We start from the raw sequence: 20,326 nt of genomic DNA on the forward strand, positions 1-20,326 counted from the left end.
GTGTATATATAATAACATCTCATTCCATGGATGTGGTGAAATGTTAAGAGAAATTATTGATGGCAAAATACATTAAAAGGCATCCAATGTAGTATTAATACACAGTATTGTCAAGTATTACTATGTAGATATAAAATAATATTGTATTGAGAATTTTCCTTCTCCAGTTATTTTGCAATAAACCAAAAAAACGTATCACTTTTGTACAGAATGGGAGGCAGACTTTTTTTTTTTTTCACGATATCATTTTCGAAGTGCATTTGCCTCATGTGCCAGTGTACTATTGTAATACGAAAAGAAGTGAAATATGTAGCGGCATTTTCAAACTGTTCATGGAAAATACGACACTGATTTTCAGCCGAAAAGCAAGCTGAGAATGAAAAAAGTGAACAAAATAAAATCCAAATTGGTCGATCAGCAGTCATTTTTCACATAATATAGTTCAACAGTGAAAGCCGCCACGGATGCATCGTTCCCAGTTAGTCACATAATCGTTAATAACAAAAAGTCCTTCCAAGACGGAGAAATGGAAAAAGAGGCTTTCATTGAAGCAGCTGACTCATTGTTCTGATCTTTTAAAAATAGGGGGGAAAATATCTTCAAAAAAAGCTCTGCAGCTGTAAAGGAGTACAGTTACACGGTGCTGCGAAGCCATGGCTGATGTGTGGAAGGACATCACAGATAGTGTTTCTCACTGCAATTGGACGAATCCACTGACGTGAGTGACACAGCCCAGGTGTGCATTTTCATTCGTATGGTGTTTAGTGATTATCAACGTGAACTCAGATAGTTACAAAAAATATTCCTAGTTAATTATGTTGTGTTGTGAACTATTGGCTCATGTGGTTTTGCAAGGGACACAACCATACATTTACGCATAAAGAATCCTCAATATACTTTAAAATAAATATGTGTTTTGCATCTTTGTAGTGGGTAGATCTTTGTGACTTGTTCATTCTATTTACCCCCACGCCCGCCCGATCATGAAAGGCTGGCTGCTTCAAAAGTAGATCTTGGGGTAAAAAAGTCAGAGCACCCTTGCAATAAACCATTGCAAACGCATTCTTGTGATTTTTGAGCAGCACCCAAGTGTGACATTTTGTCACTCATCAACGGAAATAGCCACAGTGTCTGTATGTTCTAAATCATGCAACCACTTCGCCAATATCTGCTAAAAGGTACAGGTAAAGGTAAAACTGCTCAACAGAAGTTTATGGCGTTCCACGGTGAGTTTTCTTCGAAGCACTTGTTAGAAACAGGCATCATGCGTGTATCATTGTCAGTCAAAACTCGTTAGGAGCAACCGGCCCCTCAATTTCATAACTGGAAACAATAACGATTTTATGATGGCTATTAAGAGTTAATGCAATAATCTCCAAAAATAATCATAGAAGGATCAATTATTTGTTTCAGAAGGAGTAGGAGACAATATTCATTTACATTTTGAAGTGTCAGTCCCATTTTTCTTTGAGCAACTTCAACAAAATAACAAAAATGCTCGACCATTTTATGACATTAATCACCCAGAACCATTTTCGGCTAATGTTTGAGCTTGATGGCAACATGGAGGTGCCTGTAGAACCTGGTAAGTGTTTTCAAGAAAAATAAGTCAAACGACACTTACGAGTTACTAGCAATGATGAAAAGCGAGTTTGTAGAGAATTAAACGGTTTCTCATGGTTTTTGACTATCTTTGATCAAAATATATGATTCCAGTCACTCACATTTGAAAATGTACGGGTATGGTCTGTAATGCCTGCAGATCTAAAGTTGCGGGTGTGTGTTCTGTTTGTAATTATAAATGCACCCATTTAAGAGGAGAGGGAGGCGGTGTCAGGTAAACTAGGAAGTAGAAGTAGTGCTGAGCAGCCACTCGTTGTTGGAGACCGTGTGCGTCAGTTTTTTTAAAAAAAAAGGAAAGGAAAAAAAAAGACGTCAAGCTGTGGTTCACGGTCCTGGATCGGTTTTCATGTGCGCTGAGAGTGTGCAACAAGTGCGCAGCTTTAAGGGAACATTGGTCAGGACTACATAAAATAAGCAATGTCTTTCAATATGTATTTCTACTCGTAACAAATTTTACGCGTGTGATTGTTCGTGCTCGACTGTCCGTATTTGCGAGTGCGATGGTGCAGGGGCGCATATGCGCCCGTCAAATCACAGTAAGTGTGATTAACTTTGTTTATAAAAATGTCTGTGTTGTGTGGTGCACTGTGGATTGTTACTTGTAACGGGACATGCAAAGACCGCTGGTGTCAAAATTATGCACAGGTCTCAATGGCTGTATTATCGTTTACTAACACTGACTAGAGACGTATTCATTGTGTACAAACAATTAGAAAAACCTAGTTGGCTATATGATTTAATTGGAAGTCAAAAATAGCAAGTGATGAAACATGTAGTCCTATTAAGTGATGATACCCATTGAAGTCATTCATGTACACCTGTTAGTATTCAGGTTCTTCATTTTCCATTATGTATTTTTATTCAATGTTAGACAAATCTATTTTTGCCCCAAGTACATTTTGTACTTTGCAAGTTGGACATAAATTGGTTTGCGGACCTACTCTAACCCTAGTATTTTTCTAAAAACTCCCAAGGTTTTCATCCAATAAACAGCTTTCCAAATTCATATCTAGAGTCAGTTTTACAAGCGACCACTGGTCAAATATTGTGTAAATATATCGGCGCCTAAAAAAAAATAAAAAACACCTCCCTGCAGCTGTCACAGTGGTAGATTAATAACTTTGCTTTAATGGGCCCACGAGTGAGGACTAGTCATCAAAAGTTAATGACTGTTCCCCCACCGTGTTATATTTTCCTACAGCGCTATTCATTATTCAGATTACACCGTGTGTGCATGCGTGTGCCCTCGCGCGTGCGTCCGTTTGAAAATTTGGACCATCATATTTACTCTTAATAATAAAGAGTTACCATTATTGGTGTTCATCTATAAACGGCCTCCTATGCAGACTTTAAACTGCAAAGTGGGATCATTTTAATAGTAGCAAAACTATTTGTGGTCATCTTTTTTTTTTAATGTAATTTTATTCTTACTGTATATCCAGTCATTTGATTCCCATGCTGTTTATCCTCGCAAGGGTCGCAGGGTGTGCCGGAACCTATTCCAGATGACTCCGGGGGAAGAGGCGATCAGTGAACACCCTGAACTGATTGCCAGCCAATCGCAAGTCAATTAACCTAGAGTGGATGTTTTGGGGATATGGGAGGAAACCGGAGTACCTGAAGAAAACCCACATAAAATATGCAACATGCTTTCCTCCAGGTAGGACCTGAACCATTTATGGACTCTTCCCATTGAGTCTTACCCGCATTTCCAACTTGTTCCATTATATATTCTAATCTACTATGTCAAAAGCCGCACTGACAACCAACAAGACCAGAAGTGCCACCTTTCCTTTTCACTCAAATAAAAACCAAATTCATATTCAAGTATTCCAGTCTAGCCCTGACTCAATCATTGTTAAAATTACAAAGACTTAATCTGTAGCGGTCATAGTCAATTTGGAGTTTAGCTTTTCTCTGCTTACTTTCTTTTTTCCTACACTTTGATTTAGAGGTTATTATCATTTTAGTGCTGCTCAACACAATATAAATATTGGTTGGCACTGAACTGTTTTGTAAATGGTGGCATCAATGGATGATGCATTTTGGTGATGTAGGCACAGCTAGCTAGCTAACTGCTAGCAAGAAGTGGTTGAAATGGGCAGACTCATTGTAAGTAGACAGTGGACAGTTCTTATTGGGGCAAAGCTAACCAAAGTGCACCTCTGCCTCTTTGCCTCTTTGCCTGCCTCTGTTTTAGCCACACTGAAAACATTTTTAAAAAAGGAATTGTGCTCAGGAGTTTAACGTTGTACTTTCACAATCGTGTATTACAGTTATTTATCTTTGCACGATTTCAGTTAGCATCTTCAAACATGGAGAATGTATTTTGAAACAAATCTGTGAATCCATTTTACCTGCTCTCTTATCAATTAAAAATTACATTTTGTCCTAAAACTACTTATACTATACTGCATTTATTGTGTATTTTTATTCACAATGTAGACATTATGGCAATACATTCATTTTAGTAATTGGAAGTCCATGGGTGGAATCACATGCCGAGTTGAAGCGGTTAAAATAATGAGGTCACGATTGGCAATAACCTACGTTCATAGACTGGTAATAACAAATAAATTAACATATATATATATATATATATATATATATATATATATTTGATTTACATAAAAAAAAATGTCAGTGTTTTCAATGCTTTTGAGCTTTTCCCTATTCACATGCATTTGTCTTTTGGTTTAACAGCCAAATCTGGATTTTGTTCTGTCACAAAATAACAATTTCACAACTTTTTTTTTACTGCCCACTTTTATGAAAAGTCACTAAAATGCTCACATAATTACCTCTTCTTTATGAGGTGTACACTCTGTTGTTGTGTCCCATAAAAGAAAATATTGACATCTTCTGGGACTTTTGTATTTGATCACGCTCTTCTTTCCACAGCACACCATGGGCATGTCCATCTTGTAATACGTCGTAAAATGTATGAATAATTACATAGCAATTCTGCCGCTGGCATCTCACACACTGTTAATGCAGCCATTCTGATTGTATAGTTGCACGTCAATGATTACAGACAGAATATTAGCAACTATGCCGGCATCGGCCATAAAAACTGCCAAACCGTATGAGTGACTCGTTGTGGCGACCCCTGACGGGGAAAAACTCGGTCATTTCTTCTAGTGCAGTGGTACCTCTACTCACGAAGGTCTCGACTAACAAAAGATTCAGATTACAAAATGTCTCCCTGGAAATTTTTTGTCTCCAGTTTCAAAAGAAATTCAGGATACGAAAGGGAAAAAAATGGTGCTGGATTCCACTGAACAGAAACATCCTGTACTGTATCTCAGTTTGAAAGCAGAACGATAGAGCTCCTCTCCCATTGGCCACAACTGGAGGGTCTTACTGGTGTCACATTGGCTAGGAGGGACGTCAATCTTTAGCCATGACGCACATCCCGCCTCTTAGTATGTGTGGCGCAATAGAGCACCACCCTCTATTGTCATGAACTTCCGATGCGGGGCTGGACCCAAATGCAGGCCTCAGAGACGAGGGCATGTTAGGCGTAGTTTTATTCAAAACTGAGGTTATACACATTGTAAGCAGGCCGAGGATGCAAAGGTACAGAAACGCTAGGCTATACAGGATCCAAAAGACATGCAGCAAGGTCTGACGACTAGGAGACAAAGTAGGAAACATGAACTAGGTCTTGACTATGACTATGAAACATAAACTAAGACAGGACTAAACTGTGGTGGCACAGAAACACTGTGATGAGGATAACTCAATACTACGCTATTCCCAGTGGTGGAGATTCCTACTGTCATTGAATACAACTCACTAACTCAGGGCAACGTACTGGCAAACGACCGTGACAAAAACTCTAATTTAAATGCCTGTCAAATTACAGTCGCAATGAGAAACAGCCGTGAGCGGTGACAGGTGTCACTGCCCAGAACAGTGGAGTGGCCACGCCCCTCTTGGCAGTGGCCAAGTCATACTCATGATACCTACTCTCTAGCATGTATTTGGTTAATAGCAATGTCAAGCTTTTTTTTTTGGGGGGGGGGGTAAATTAAGAATGGATTAGGCTATTTACGTGTAAAATGTGTTTCTACTTACGAAAGTTTTACGTTACGAAGCAACCTCTGGAATGGATTAGTTTTGCAAGCAGAGGTAGAACTGTTGTTCTAGCTATTAATAGCAGTACATTCATTCCTGTGGTGTTGCATCGGTGCTATTCTAGTGACTAAAAATCAATACAGTGCATATTGCTGGCGCCCTATTGGAAGTAGATGATGCATTATAGATTTCCCATTATGATATTCCTCATCCGTTTACTCCATCGGTAATGGACATCTTCACACGGGCATGTGGCATGATACTAATGTACAAAGCACAGAGATACTATAACAAAGAATTTTTTTTTTTTTTTTTTTTTTTTATTGCTGTTGATGTATGTCTAATAAAGCGGAGAGGTTTATTTTCCTCATAATTTCCCCCTAGCAATAAAATTGTGAAATAGTGGCCTAACAAGCAACACATTCAAAACATGAAGTGCAACTGATTTTGCTAACTTTTTCATCACAATGACTCGTGGACGAACACAACAGCAAGGTTGCGGAGGGACGTTTGAGCACCCAGAGGCAATTTGTCAGGTGGCGCTCTGCCCCAACATGGCCGCCACCCTTCCCACAAGAAATGATTTCATCTGTGTCCTGCAGCAGGAGAACCTCCTGAGCCGGCCAAAAATTACCCGTGACTTATCTGGCCAATAAGTTCTAATCAGACAGCTGCCGTTTTGCGCACTGTAAACAAAAGTAATTACAGTAGATGTGATGGATGGAGAGAATAAGACGCGTTTGTGCGTGCTGCTACTCTTTGGAGCAGAACACTTTAATTAGGGACAGCAGCAGCATTCAATGAGCCTGACCAAGCACATGTTGCTAAAATAAGACTGCCTATTCTTTACTTCGCTTTGGGCTGTGTGTTCCCCTGTGTCCCTCCCACCAAAAAAAAAAACAAAAAAAAACTTATTTTTAATCACTTTTTCGAAGCTCACGCAGCACTTTAGCAACTCTGTGCAGTCATTATTAGGTAAGTCATTGGTCTCCATGTCGATCATTGCAGACACTACATCAAATATTCTCTTCTATAAAAAGATGTTTGGGAATTTATTCCATATCCTTTGTGTCCGGCCCAAGGTCCACGTCACGAGTAAGATAAAACAGTTTTTCCTACTGTTAGTGGCACTTTTGGCTCCTAGCATGGCGATTAAGGATATTGAATAAATGCTCGAATGGCTTTGATATCTTTGATATTGAACTAACAGGCTCATACTAGTCAGCTCATGCTAGTAGAATGTCTAAGGCACAATAAAAAGCAAAATTAATTTATTTGTATTGCACATTTCATACACTATACAAGAATGACTCCATTTTACTGATAGTGAGACTTTTTTCCCCCCACTACTAACATCCTAATTGGCCTAGTCCTACCTTATTCTTGATAGTTTTTGCATTTATTAAATATCCTTGAGAGCCATCTTGTTTGGCTTCACCAGTAAGACAACCCAGTATGCTACAACTACTTGATGACCAAAATGACTCTTAAGTATAACTTTTCAACAATACTAATGCCACTTTTGGGTTACTAGTAGGGCGGCACGGTGATCGGCTGGTAAAGCGTTGGTCTCGCAGTTCTGAGGACCTGGGTTCAATCCTGCCCCCACCAGTGTGGAGTTTGTATGTTCACCCCGTGCCTGTGTGGGTTTTCTCTGGGCACTCCAGTTTCCTCCCACATCCCCCAAAAAACATGCAACATTAATTGGACATTATAAATTGCCCCCAGGTGTGATTGTGACTGTGGCTGTTTGTCTCAGTGTTCCCTGCGATTGGCTGGCAACCAGTCCAGGGTGTACCCAGCCTCCTGCCCGTTGACAGCTGGGATAGGCTCCAGCACTCCCGACGACCCTCGTGAGGATAAGCGACAAAGAAAATCGATAGATGGATGGATGGGTTACTAGTATTAGGGATGTCCCGACCTAACGTTTTCACTTCCCATCCAGAATTTATATTGCAGCCTTGAATTTTGGTTGATAGCGATATCCGACCACGCATACTTTACTCATCTTTTTGTTGAGAATGTTAGAAAAGGCTTCATCAGGTGATATATAGTAGTTCTGACACACTGTGAGTAGCAAATGATTATCGAGTTTGTCTCTGAATAATATGCATCTCTGGTGAGTCCAATGTATTTTATTTTAAGTTTTTATGCTCTGAAGGCGTAGCTGTGACGTGCACCGCTCGGTGTGACGGTCTGAGCACTCCTGGTGCTGCATAGCCCAAGAGTCATGCACATGCGTGTATATTTTGTAAACATCCGGCCATTCTGAAACATCCCCATCCATGCTTCAACATGTGACATTCGACAACTTGTCGCCAAGTGTTCTTGTTCGCTATGGACGTCTCAGAACGACGTACACAGCAAATGTACATATATTTGTATATCTTTTTATCAACTTTTGTTTTAAGGATAGGTTAGGGTTAGGTTATAATGTATGTTAGCTACCTCTATGTAGAAGAAGGGGAACTATGAGACCGAGAGATTTCCCAGTAAGCGTCTGCTACGTACTCAGAGTTCCCCTGTTAGTAATGCAAGCGCATTCATCACAAGGACACTTTTCAGCACAGGGGGAGCGGTCAGACCGTCACATTGGCACTGACGATGCCAATCATTAACACTTATAGAAGACAACAACAATGACAAGTAGGAATTTGGTTTTTGGCAGTGTTGTCTTGCTGTTATGAATTAGAAGTATTTGAGTCCATCCGCATTAAAAAATGGAATTTCATTTCCCAGGTCAACTTGTATTCATCTGTTGCCTCATGACCTACGTTTCTCTTTAGTTAACATCTGCCTTGTACCAGATCTGGCAGGAAACAGGACACAATGTCTGTTTTCTTGTGTCACTTACAGCGCAATATGATGCCAGAATATTATGATAATTCTCCGGATTGGAAATTCATGAAATTCAGAAATACTCTCTGTTCTCGGGCGGTCCATATCGACCCAGTTGTGATGTTTTGGTTCGCGAAGTGTGTCATGTTGGCGTTTCTGATGTGTAAATGCAGGGATTGATGGCGTCCGTAGGCTAGCAAAACAAACAGATGACATTTTCAAAGGACGGCCTCGACCTACATCGTCCTTGTCTGTAAATCTTGATCTAGATCCATCCATCCATTTTCTGACAGATAGCGAACAGTAAATCTTTACATTAGTATTTGTTGTAACAAATGTTACTTGTGATATTTCAGAGATGCGCCTAGAAGGATTGGTTTTTAGGGGGTCCTTTGCGCTTTTTGTTTCTGCATCTTTCGCACGGGTTTGGGGAAAATAAAGACGATTGTAAGCATGCCGTCACGTGACCCAGTGTCCTAACACGGCGTCACACGGACATGCCGACATTACGCTTTAATGACACAACAGCAAAAAGCTTTTATTTCATTTAAAGGCAAACATGCAGAAATGGATAAAAGGTGTAAATTGATGGGCGGCGCTGGGTTCAGTCTTGAAATATACATGAGACCTTGTTCAAGTGTCATAAGTCATCGACTCAAGATTGCAGTCCCGTCGTTGTTGATCTTTGGTACGGATTTCGTTTGGTGATCACATACAACAATGACGGGCCAGTTTACACAAGGAGATCCCTACTGGGCTAAAGTGCCATTTGTTCAATGGACATATTTTTCACAATTTAACCCCTTGTATACTTTTCTGGTCAGATCTGACCACGTTTAACATTTGACCAATACATATAATAAAAAAACCCAAAAGCTTTCATTCTGAAATTTGATGAATTTTCCTGCTAAGTAATTAAAAAAAATAAAAGAAATGTAATTCTTGCTACAAAATTTATAGACAAGTGAAGCTCCTCTGGGGACCGAGTATGTACTAAAATGGACTTCAGATTCAAATGAAGGGAAAACACATGTAGTGGTGGGAACGTTGAAACTTTTAAACTATCTACGAGTGTATTTGTATAGAACAGTGGTAGCATTAATGAAGAGGCCCCGTAGCTCAGTGGTTAGAGCACTGGTTTGGTAAACCAGGGGTTGTGGGTTCATATCCCACTCGGGCCTCCACTCCCTGAGAAGGGTTGCGTCAGGAAGGGCATCCGGTGTAAAAATTGTGCCAAACATACATGTGCGTTCATCTGAGATGACACGCTGTGGTGACCCTGAAAGGGACAAGCCGAAAGAAACTTACTAGTGGTAGCATTAATGAAGAAGGATCTTGAACCAGTCCCTATCAGTAATTGTTTCTCCAGCACATTTGTGCAAGTTCCAGTGGAAACACGCACCTATTGGCCTTTGAATAGTCGTGGGGGGAATCATTGCTTGTGTTTCTTCTTTCGGCAGCTTGACTGAAAATCAATAGCACCTGCATGAAAGCAGCACTGGCTAATTTAACCATACCCCCACCAGCGAGTGCCTTTAAATATTCACTTGCATTTTTGCTTGCGTCGGCAACATTGCATCAAACAACAGAAAAAAAATTCCAGTGTTAATGATGCAGTAAAAACAAATATCCTGATATAATATCTATGTCATCAGAGCTTAATGCAGTTAGCTGTTGCTAAGATGTGTGCCCAACTAAAGTCTGTGCAGTTCTGCTTATCTTTTCACCCCTCCCTGTCCCAAATGAAGACACTTGTGTGTATCCACCATTGGCTAATTTCACCCGATCCCGTTATCAGATCATGGCGAGGTGGAAGTGTAGAACACCTTAGTCACAGAATCATTTTCAGAAATGGGGGGAGGACAAAAGCTTTACTTGGTTGCCTAATTTTACTCTCAACAGACCCAACTGCAGTCGTATCTTCACTTACGAGTTTAATATTTCTATGACCAACCTAGTAAGCTAATTTATTTGTATAGCAAGTCAGGTTTCCTCATTGGAATTAATTAGTAAATAACGATTCAGAGATGCAACATTTTGTCGAGTGTGTCCTGGACACATTCACGTAATCAGGGCCTAGCGCTGATTAAGACTATTTGAAATCACCTGCAATTTTATGAGCCTTAACAGCACTTACACGGGCGCGTCTTTGACTTTTCCAATGAGGAAACTTATTGTGTATTCCAAAGCAAATTCACAGCCTGAGCGCTTGTTTCAGAGTGTCATAAAACAGCATGCTTATTAGCAAGTTCAGTCGAAAAAGTATCGCTCCGCCACAGTTGCATTGGCTGCTTTATGCGGTGCGCTATCCGCTGCATACTAACTACGCCATCAGGCCTCCTCTGGGGAAATAAAAAAGCAAAGAAAAAAACGTTAAAACGCCGCTCCTGAAGTGGCGAACAAACCCGGGCAGATCGTAAAATTGATGCAAGGGGCGCTTCTGGCGAGCGCTTTTTTTTTTTCCTCCACGGTGTTTACACGCGATGTAAGTGGCCGTAGCCAAACTTATTTACATGCACTTTAATGGGCTGTGATGGAGAATCCGCCGTTGCCATGAATAAACTATTTGCACATTGCTATTCACGTGTCCCCAGAGCCATTTCTCTTTATTTCCTCATTTAATTGCAGTGGCTTTTTGTTAGCGATTAGCACGTTGCATTGGAAGCACGGATGCGCTCCGAGTCCAAAGCACTTAGAACCGCTTGCTGACCTCAGGTGTCTCGTTTCTCCATTCGAGAATGGAATGCCGCCAGTCGTCGTGTCCTATTACTGAGAGTATCAATTATTTTCTTACAAGCGTGAGGAAGTGTGGGTGCCATTTTTTTTTTTTTTGTTTAATTATACAAAAAAAGAGCACACTAGGAATGAAGTGTTCCACCTGCCCACCCCTTGGCTCTGCCCCTGGAATGGGGCGCTCCAAAATTGCAAAAAGCCTCCTAAAATACTCACAAACTGTCATTTATTCTCGCTTGTTTCCTCTCACTGTGTCAATCTGCTTCTTCCTTGACAGCCATGCCATGTTTTGTGGTTAATTAAGTAAAAGATAATATGCTGCATGTGGAGCCCCAAATCCATGACATCGTTGCAGTTTTTCCATCGGGGCATGTCAGTCCACATGTTCATGGTGTTCAATCACTTGGTGTACAGTGAAAAGTTTTTCCCCAATGATCCACTTAAGTAGGTACGTCGCTCGATACAACAAGTGACAAAAAATGTCCACAAACATCAGTTTTCAATTTTGCCAAACGGCAAAAAAAAGAAGAGGTGTTTGTTTTACCCTGGATGGAATTTAGTTTGACCCATCCTGAAGCATCTCATTGTTCTATTTGCCTGAACTTTCCTGCTGTGTTTACTCAGTTTGTCAGTTTTTGTCCCCCAAAAAGTAATTGTTTGCAATGAAAATATGCTCCAAGTCAATGTGTACAATATTTGGAAGCTTGGAGCCAAACAAAGTGAGCTCACGCTGAGGACATCCAAACAATTAACATTCACTGTCAGTGTCGGTTCAAATACTGATTTTAATCGGAAAACTGTGTTTTGCGCACATTTGAAAACCCCCTGAAGTCCTTGTTGGTCTTTCAGATGAAATTGTAATCCATGCACCTACACTTTTTACGCTCAATTGATTCAAAATGCATCCTTCCTTACAGTACTGTCATTCATTCACCCATCGAAATTCTCTAAATAGGTTACTGGTGTCCAGCTGGTGCCAGGCAGGGTGGGGTGGGAGAGGAGCTAAATTTTGTATTCAACAAAGAGTGCTCTTACTTTGGAATAATATGACTCGGGTAAAAATAAAAAGTAGTCCTCTGAAATCTTTACTTGAAGTAAGTACTCAGTCAAAAACCTACTCAACAGTAACTCGTGAGTACATTTTTTTGAACATGAAAGTCAAATGAAATACCGGTAAATAAATTGGGCTACATGGGAAACCACACGCGGCACGGTGGGATCAGCTGGTAAAGCGTTGGCCTCGCAGTTCTGAGGTCCCGTCCGTGTTCAATCCCAGACCCGCCTGTGTGGAGTTTGCATGTTTACCCCATGCCTGCATGGGTCTCCTCTGGGCAATCCAGTTTCCTCCCACGTTCCAAAAACATTAGTTGGACACTCTAAATTGCCCCTTGGTGTGATTGTGAGTGCAGCTGTTTGTCTCAATGTGCTCTGTGATTGGCTGGTGACCAGTTCAGGGTTTCACCTGCTGCCTGTTGACAGTTGGGATAGGCTCCAGCTCTCCCTGCGACCCTCATGAGGATAAGCGGTGAAGAAAATGGATGGATGGATGGAAAACCACACACGTGCCAAATGTCAATTTTAACAAAATCAACAATACATTCATCACGGCGCGGAGAAATATTTGCTTTGTTCATTTAAATGACTGAATAAGAGTGAGAGAGAGAGAAAGAATCTGCAATTCATAGGAAGCTTGTTTTTAAGTGTGAATTGGCCTGAAATATCACAATTTAAGAGCAGTTGTACAAAGCTTTTTTTATTATTATTTATGAGGGGTGTCTGTAAACACTTCCTCCCCCCCCGCCTAAAATGCGTCACTTTGACTTTGTGTGCGGTCATTGACTGGCTTGTGTCGTCTGGTTGGTGAATTGAAGTCAAATGACATTAGTGATCACATTGAATCGGTCGCAATGTGGCCCTATGCGTTAGTTGATAATGAAATCTAAAACAAACATTTTAAAAAAGTAGCAAACAGTGTAACAGAGTAAATGTATTTATTCCCCTTAACATACTCAAGTAAAAGGTCTGGTTCATTCATACTACTCTTTAAATGTAAATTTAGTAAATGTTGTGTGGTACTACTTCCCTATGGTGCCAGCGGCGTTTGCCGGCAGTGATCTGCAAAAAAAAAGGATCGGAAACATTTTTAAGACTTGCCTTTCCTCCTTCTAATCCCCGACCGCCCGTCCCCAAATAAGAGTGAGAGGCGGTGAGTGACTATGGCCGCCTTTGGGCCCGCAGCCACTAATCTGTAAATTTAATTTCCAGCGGGCGTGCAGGCCACGAGGACACCCGGCAAGGTCAAGGGCTACTGTACACAGAGCCTCACGTGGCTTTTAGTTTCGGGACCAGGACGTGAAAACGTGTGTGCACGTGGGGGTGGGGGCGCTCTGGAGGGGGTTGTCATGCTTTTCTGCAGTTATCCGAGGCAGCTATTTCGCCTACGACAACAAACAAGTCAGAGAATATCCATTATTCATAACGTGTTTAGGATGATTGAGGCTGTGCAAACAGCAGGATTACACCAAACACAGAAAGAAGCATGTGAATTTGTCAAGTCAGCAGAGATCAGCATGGACATGAAATGACAATTATACTTGCAACATTTTCTCTTGCACGTTTTGCCAGAGTTGAAAGTCCCAAATTGTACAATTCTCCAAGTTAGTAACCCACCGTTCAGCTCAGTGAGGGGAGTTAATGAGTTTGGATACAGAACGACAAATGCACGCTTTTTTTGTCACTGTGTCTTTATTGTAAATGGGTACGATTTTGGCATTCGTACTCGAACCATCGGCACGGAGACTCGTAACCTCTTGCACCTGCGATGCGAGGGTCCATAGGGCTCGCGCAGAAAATCAAGCATTCCACAGCCTGTTCATTGAAAACAACGCATTATAAAAGGCTGTCGGGGTGTGTCCCATGCACCATTTGCAGTTTGCTGGAGCTTAGCCGCCATTCAATTACAATGGCCTCTAGTTCCAGGAGATAGGGGGAGGGGGGGGGGGGTAGGCAGACACTGACAGATAGCAGTTACCTGGGCAACAGATGCTAATTAACGAGCATGGGACTATTGACGGTGATCGGCTCTTCTCTGACAGGGAAGGCAATCTGACATCTTTTTAAAAAAAAAAAGACGAGTTCTTCAGTCTTTTGCATTGCAAGGACCAACTGCAATCCATTCACACTGGCTGGTGGTAATCTTTCATTGATGTGTGTGTGTATATATATATGTATATATATATAAAAAAAAGATGGGAGTGGCACAAGTATGTAATGGCACGTGTTGATGGACATTCAAGGGAGCGTCACACGTGAAGAAGATGATGATGATGATGATGGAGATGGAGTCATCTTCCCCTCACGCGACAACAAGGACGCTGGCAAGTCAACAGAGGTTGATGGAATCTGTGGGCTGTAGTGGGATTACCCACTAGACTTTTCTCAAATCTGGTGCCCGGCGACTCCTCCTGAAAACGAAATTTAAAAATTAAAAAATGTACAAGACGCTCATCAAGTTTGGATGAATTAGAAAAATAAATCATTATTATTTAGTAGTCCACCTCACGTCAGATTTTGTAATGTCGAATTCCAGCTCTTTAAATATAACAAAAGTATAGGCGAATTATATCTTTAGCTCTATTGTGGCCACTTTTTACCATTTGAAACAGATGAAATCTCCTTTGTTCACTCGCCTGAATGATACAATTTGGCTAAATTAAAATTTTCATATGGAAGTAAATATGTGCCACCAGGATTTGAAATGCCACAGAAAACAGGATTTGAATTTGAAATGTGAAATGATCACATTTTCAATAGTTGTTACAATTTGCTGTCTGAAATTCAACTGGCTACAATTTGCTGTCTAAAATTCACCGTCTGTGCCACCAGGCAGGGTTGCTTCAGGTTATAACCGAACACCCAGCCTATCCAGTTTCGCTTTCTTAGTATGTGACATCACGTGACTAAGAAAGCGTGACTGCGATTGCCTGGGTGTTCGGTTCTGACCTGAAGTAATGGCACAGACGGTGAATTTCAGACAGCGAATTGTAGCCAGTTGAATTGTTAACATTGAAAAGCTACACTGAAATACAACTATTGAAAATGTGTGATCACTTTACATTTCAAATTCAAATCCTGTTTTCTGTGGCATTTCAAACTCACATCCTGGTGGCACATACAGTATTTACTTCCATAGTTTCATTCTATACTCAACACATGAAAATGTTGTTTTGTGTGTGTTTTAAACTCCATGACATAATGAATCAATTTGTGGACAAAGGAGCAATTTGCTTTAATAATCTTCTCCAAAAGAGGCATTTAATGGAATACTGCCCACCAACTGATTTGAATTTTGAAGAATTGCATTTTCATTTAAGAAGTAGAAGCTCCCTCTGTTGGCTGTAGGAAAAAAATTACAAATAATTGCTGACAATGAGAATGTATGAAAACGTTATAGTTATAAGTTGTTATACAAATTGGGCATTGTGCACAAAACTTGAAAATCAATATTTTGTCCAAATGACAAGCTGAAAATGTTCAAAATCTGTAAGACGTCTTCTGTTGGGACCAGAGAGTAACAGTGGTGGCCATGTTTGCCTCACAGTCTGCCTTCTCGGTTCGTCCAAAACTCCTGCTGACCAGTCAAGGGTGTACCACACCTCTCGCCCGTATCCCCAACCCTACTACTACGAGGCGGCTCACAGATTAGGAAGTCAATCAATTATTCTTGTGGCGAGAGCCTGCCAGACAAATTAATGTCTGTTCTTACAAGAAAGAGGCAGCAAATGGCCACGACGCAGCCTTCCAAAGTAATGGAAAGTGAGGAAAAAAAAAAACAGGTCTGTATCACGGTGGGGTGGTTGCAATTTGCAAGTGTTGCTAACATTTATCATTTTCTATCTCGATGCGTTTGATAGCTTCCCGTTTTGGAACGCTTAGCAACACCCTCGGGGTTTCGGATCGGCATCCCGCCAGCTTGTCCGACACGTAATAGTCATCCCGATTAGAAAGCGGGCAGAGCTGGCGAATAGATGTATTTTTGCAGTTCCCGTAAATCTCGCTTCAAACGGCAGAAGACGTCTCCAGCTTCCCCCGAGCAGGCGGGCGAGCGGGTCTAAGCCGTTCAGCGTTTTCCTGGTATATCTAAATCAAAAGGGATCGCTGACGGGTTTAGACAAGCACAACCAAGGTCTTAATGTAGCACATCGTCTTGTGTGCAATGTGGCAGAGATTATTAGCCTCCTTGGCTGCACTTAACGTTCACCGTCCCCGACCGGCAAGCAGAATGAAACCGTTGCCCTCCTCGCGGGCGAGTGTTTTCATTTAGGAAGCCGTGCATGCGCGTCCCGTTGACTGGCTTGAATAATGTATGTGCGAAGAGGTACCTCCGAGCTGTGCTAAATGACGTCGTTACTACAAAGGGTTTAATGAAGCCCGGAGACCAGTTTCTTGTGGCAGGAGCGAGGCGGCCCACACCAGCTGCTGGTAAGAAGCTTGACATTGTACACACAAACACAACTCCCAGTAGGAATGCATATTTTCTTCACAATTAGAAATTTAGCATCAGAAATGTTTGTTCTGCCCCCCCATTTTTAAACAGCCTTCACTGTTTCTGCTTTATAACTGAGAGATTTAGGAACGCTATGTATTTGTTTTTTGTTTTTTAAACCAAAATTGTGATCGCTATTTAGCATGTGATTTGAACTGGTGATACGAACAAATAATTAAAAGTATTTTAGTCTGCCATCAGAGTAGAACATAAACTGATTTAACTTCAAGTCTTGTATTGTAAACGTGTAGTATGTATGCAGTATTCACAGCGCTTCACTTTATGTTGCACCCTGAAACCAAAATCTAACATGAAAGATTTCCCCTAAATATTCTTAACACAACACCTGGAATAATGGGGGGAAATGTTTGGGGAAAAAAATAGAATAAATCACATGCAGGGTATGTATTTCAAAGCCTTTGCCATGAAGCTCAAAATTAAGCTGAGCTGGCTGCATCCTGTTTGCACTGATCATCCTCGAGATGTTTCCACAGCTCAACTGGAGTCCGCCTGGACTAAATTCACTTGGCCGGACATGATTTGGAAAAAGCCTTCCAGTGGATAGCGCATGTCAGAGCGCAAACCAAACGTGAAGTCACATCAGAGGCACTGAAAATGTCGGTCGTCTCACTGGGGGAAACCCAAACCTGAAAATGAGTCCAAGCTAAATGTTGGGAAATGCAGTTTATGATTAACAAACGCATCTGATAATCCTCAACGATATTTATATGTGGTGTGGTCCTGCTTGTGGTTCAAACTCACGCGACTACAATACCCACCGATTGAGAGTTGAGAGTTCGGGCTATTACACCCGTTTCCAAATATTCTGAGGTGTGCCTTTTGACGCCACATGAGCTGAAATTGCACACTCTCTCTACAGTACAATGTCTGTCCAAAACTCAATGCTGTGAATTCGCTCCGAACTCTAATATTTTATACAAACTACACAATCTTGTATCCAAACTCTGTGCCACACGTTTTGAATGGAGCCTGACTGAGGGCTTTAATATTGCTGTCCAAACCTCATAGCAAACTCCGAAACGCTCGCTTGCCGAATGGGTTACATGGTACGACTATGTAGCGAGTCTTCGGAAAACGAACTAAGCTTCGATCACGCGCTTTGCCGAAATGTCCTGTCCCATTACCAGACACGTTTCACTAGCTGTCAGTAACATTTTGTCATCTGTTTTTGGATTTTTAAGATTTTTCAACTTAAATCTGTTGAAAATAATTGGTATCGTATTCCTTTGTCGTAGTGGCTGTGTCACCTGGGGTGTTGTTGCCATACAGTGGTGCTGATGAATGACTGCGATCACCCCCATGAAACACACCAACCGGAGACAAAAATAGCAGATGCCAGTACCTCAGGTGTGTAACTCAAAAACCTTTTTAATTGATTTTTTTTTAATTAAATGGACCATCTTGAGAATTCAGTTTTTGCAAATTACCTGCCAGACACATTATATCATTTTTCTATTGTATTTTATAATTGTGTAAAGATGAAAAATGGGGGGGGGGGTTCAAAGTTGTGTATCACGTCCAGATAAATGGTGAGTTGTCATTTGTCTCACATTCATTTTCAAACCCAAATGCTTTGAGTTTACGAGGACATGATGCGCCAATGCTTATGCTTCGATTTTTCTAGCGTCATTTCTGTCAACACTAACGTCGCAAAAATAACAGGTCTGTTCCTATTGAACAAGTTTCCCCGTTATTAGCACGACGTGAGCTGAAAAGATGTGAGGGATTTAAAGCATTAAAATTCAGACTGGGAGGTTTTCCGTGCCCTGCCTTTCATTTTCTATAGCGTTCGTCCTCATTAGGATGACGGGTCAGCTCGAGTTTATGCTAGCTGACTTTGGGCATGAGGTGGGATAAACCCTGGACTGGTCGCTGCTCAATTGTAATACGCATACGGTATAATCAAACAACCATCCACGCTCACAATTATGGGCAATGTAGAAACTTGAAAAAGCAAGCAAGTCACCCAGTAATGTAGACCATCGCCTAAATAGGATTGCGGGCCAAATTAAACGCCAGCGTGTTAAACAGGGAGGACCAATCGGCTCCCGGCACACAAGCCGGCGCGCTGATGGACGGATTCATTTGCGGCAGGTACCCCAAATTGAAGGCTGCTGTAAATGGCCTATCAGAGATTGTTCATGTGCAAAATAAGGCCGATCCAATCTCATCGACCGTTTCTTTCCCACCAACATCCGCAACTGAAAAAAAAGGACCACAGTTCATCCTCTGGAGTTTTCAACCTTCCTTCTAATTTGTATATTTGAGGAACATTACACGTAAGGAAACAGCGGGGCTGCCGCTTTATGACACCACGGCGCCCGAGCACAATCAGAGGGAGCCATCAAAGACAAACAGAGGCGACGAGACCGAGAAACCAAAAAACTGTGGAGGAGAGCCGGTGCATAATGAGCAAAGACACTTAAAAGCTCGCTAAAGATCATTACTGGGACGATCAAACGCATGTGAGACAATTTCTCCACGCAGGGTTGGGTAATTATGAAGCATCGTCTATAACAATATACATTTACATTCATTTGCATGGTTCCCATTACCTGCAACCTATCAGTGTGGTGGTAGATGCGCCGAAAATAAGATCCCTGGGGAACTTCTGGAATAGTTCAAGGTATGTTTACACTTGATAAAAATAGAAGAGAGCCTTGACCTCGTGTTGGCAATGTAGTGAAGCATATAGAGGTTAGTGGCAACCAATCACTCACGTACTTTACAAATCTGTTTCTATACATTAAAATGCACTGTTTAAAGGGCTCCTGTCATGAAATGGATGATTTTTAGTACATTAATGAAAAACCATCACCCAATATGGGCTCATGCATTTTTTTCATGAAAATCCTCTGGAGGGATTTGTTTTCGAGAAGAAGCAGGAAGTGATGTAATGGACAGCAGCGCCCCCAAGTGGACTCGTTTGTTTCCATTAGTTTTACCTCCGGGAAGGTAGCTCGTTGTTCTTTCGTGTGAGCCAAAATGCCGGCTCATTGCATTGCTGGACATTGCTTGAACACTAGGGAGAATGGATTTAGCTTTCATAAGTTTGCAAGAGACCCGGTTTGTTGTGAAAAATGGATTGCACGGGTGCAGAGGACAAGAGCTTCGTGGGTTCCAAATAACAGGTAGGTGTGTATACAGCTACTAAATAAAAAATAATACTTTGGGGCGGACCACGTAATCGGTCTCTCATAACGTAACAAAAGAAAAATGTACGTACGAAATATTTCAATGTGCGCCTTGGACGGCGTCGGGGTGCTGCGCGAACGTCTGCGAATCTAAAGAACCCACCCGAGAATGCCTCACTCAGCCGCGTTCGCGCAGTAATGCCCGGCTCCATTATATGCCACCACGGAGCCGAAAATCAGCCACACCGGCTGAGGCGCCGCGTTTGGCGGTCACGGCTTCTGCAAAGGCTGCGCGGAAGGGGTTGGGTCTGAAGAACCTAGCTGAGAATGCCTCACTCAGCCGGGTGTGCAC

At 41.7% G+C, this 20,326-nt stretch overlaps 1 protein-coding gene and 1 long non-coding RNA gene across 2 annotated transcripts in view; one reads left to right on the plus strand and one right to left on the minus strand.

Moving 5' to 3' along the window:
- The first annotated feature begins 56 nt into the window (after positions 1–56).
- On the plus strand, positions 57–20,170 carry LOC133498123 (uncharacterized). The gene is made up of 3 exons (XR_009794195.1): positions 57–736; positions 3,099–3,283; positions 18,076–20,170. It is a non-coding gene; the product is annotated as an uncharacterized LOC133498123 (long non-coding RNA).
- cd276 (CD276 molecule) overlaps positions 13,698–20,326 on the minus strand; it is a 97,657-nt gene continuing 91,028 nt past the window's right edge. The window contains exon 8 of the mRNA XM_061814589.1: positions 13,698–14,738. The gene's annotated coding sequence lies outside the window, so the exon portion shown is untranslated. The remainder of the gene's footprint in view (positions 14,739–20,326) is intronic.

Source organism: Syngnathoides biaculeatus, chromosome 3 (genome assembly GCF_019802595.1).
Source record: "Syngnathoides biaculeatus isolate LvHL_M chromosome 3, ASM1980259v1, whole genome shotgun sequence".
NCBI lineage: Eukaryota > Metazoa > Chordata > Actinopteri > Syngnathiformes > Syngnathidae > Syngnathoides > Syngnathoides biaculeatus.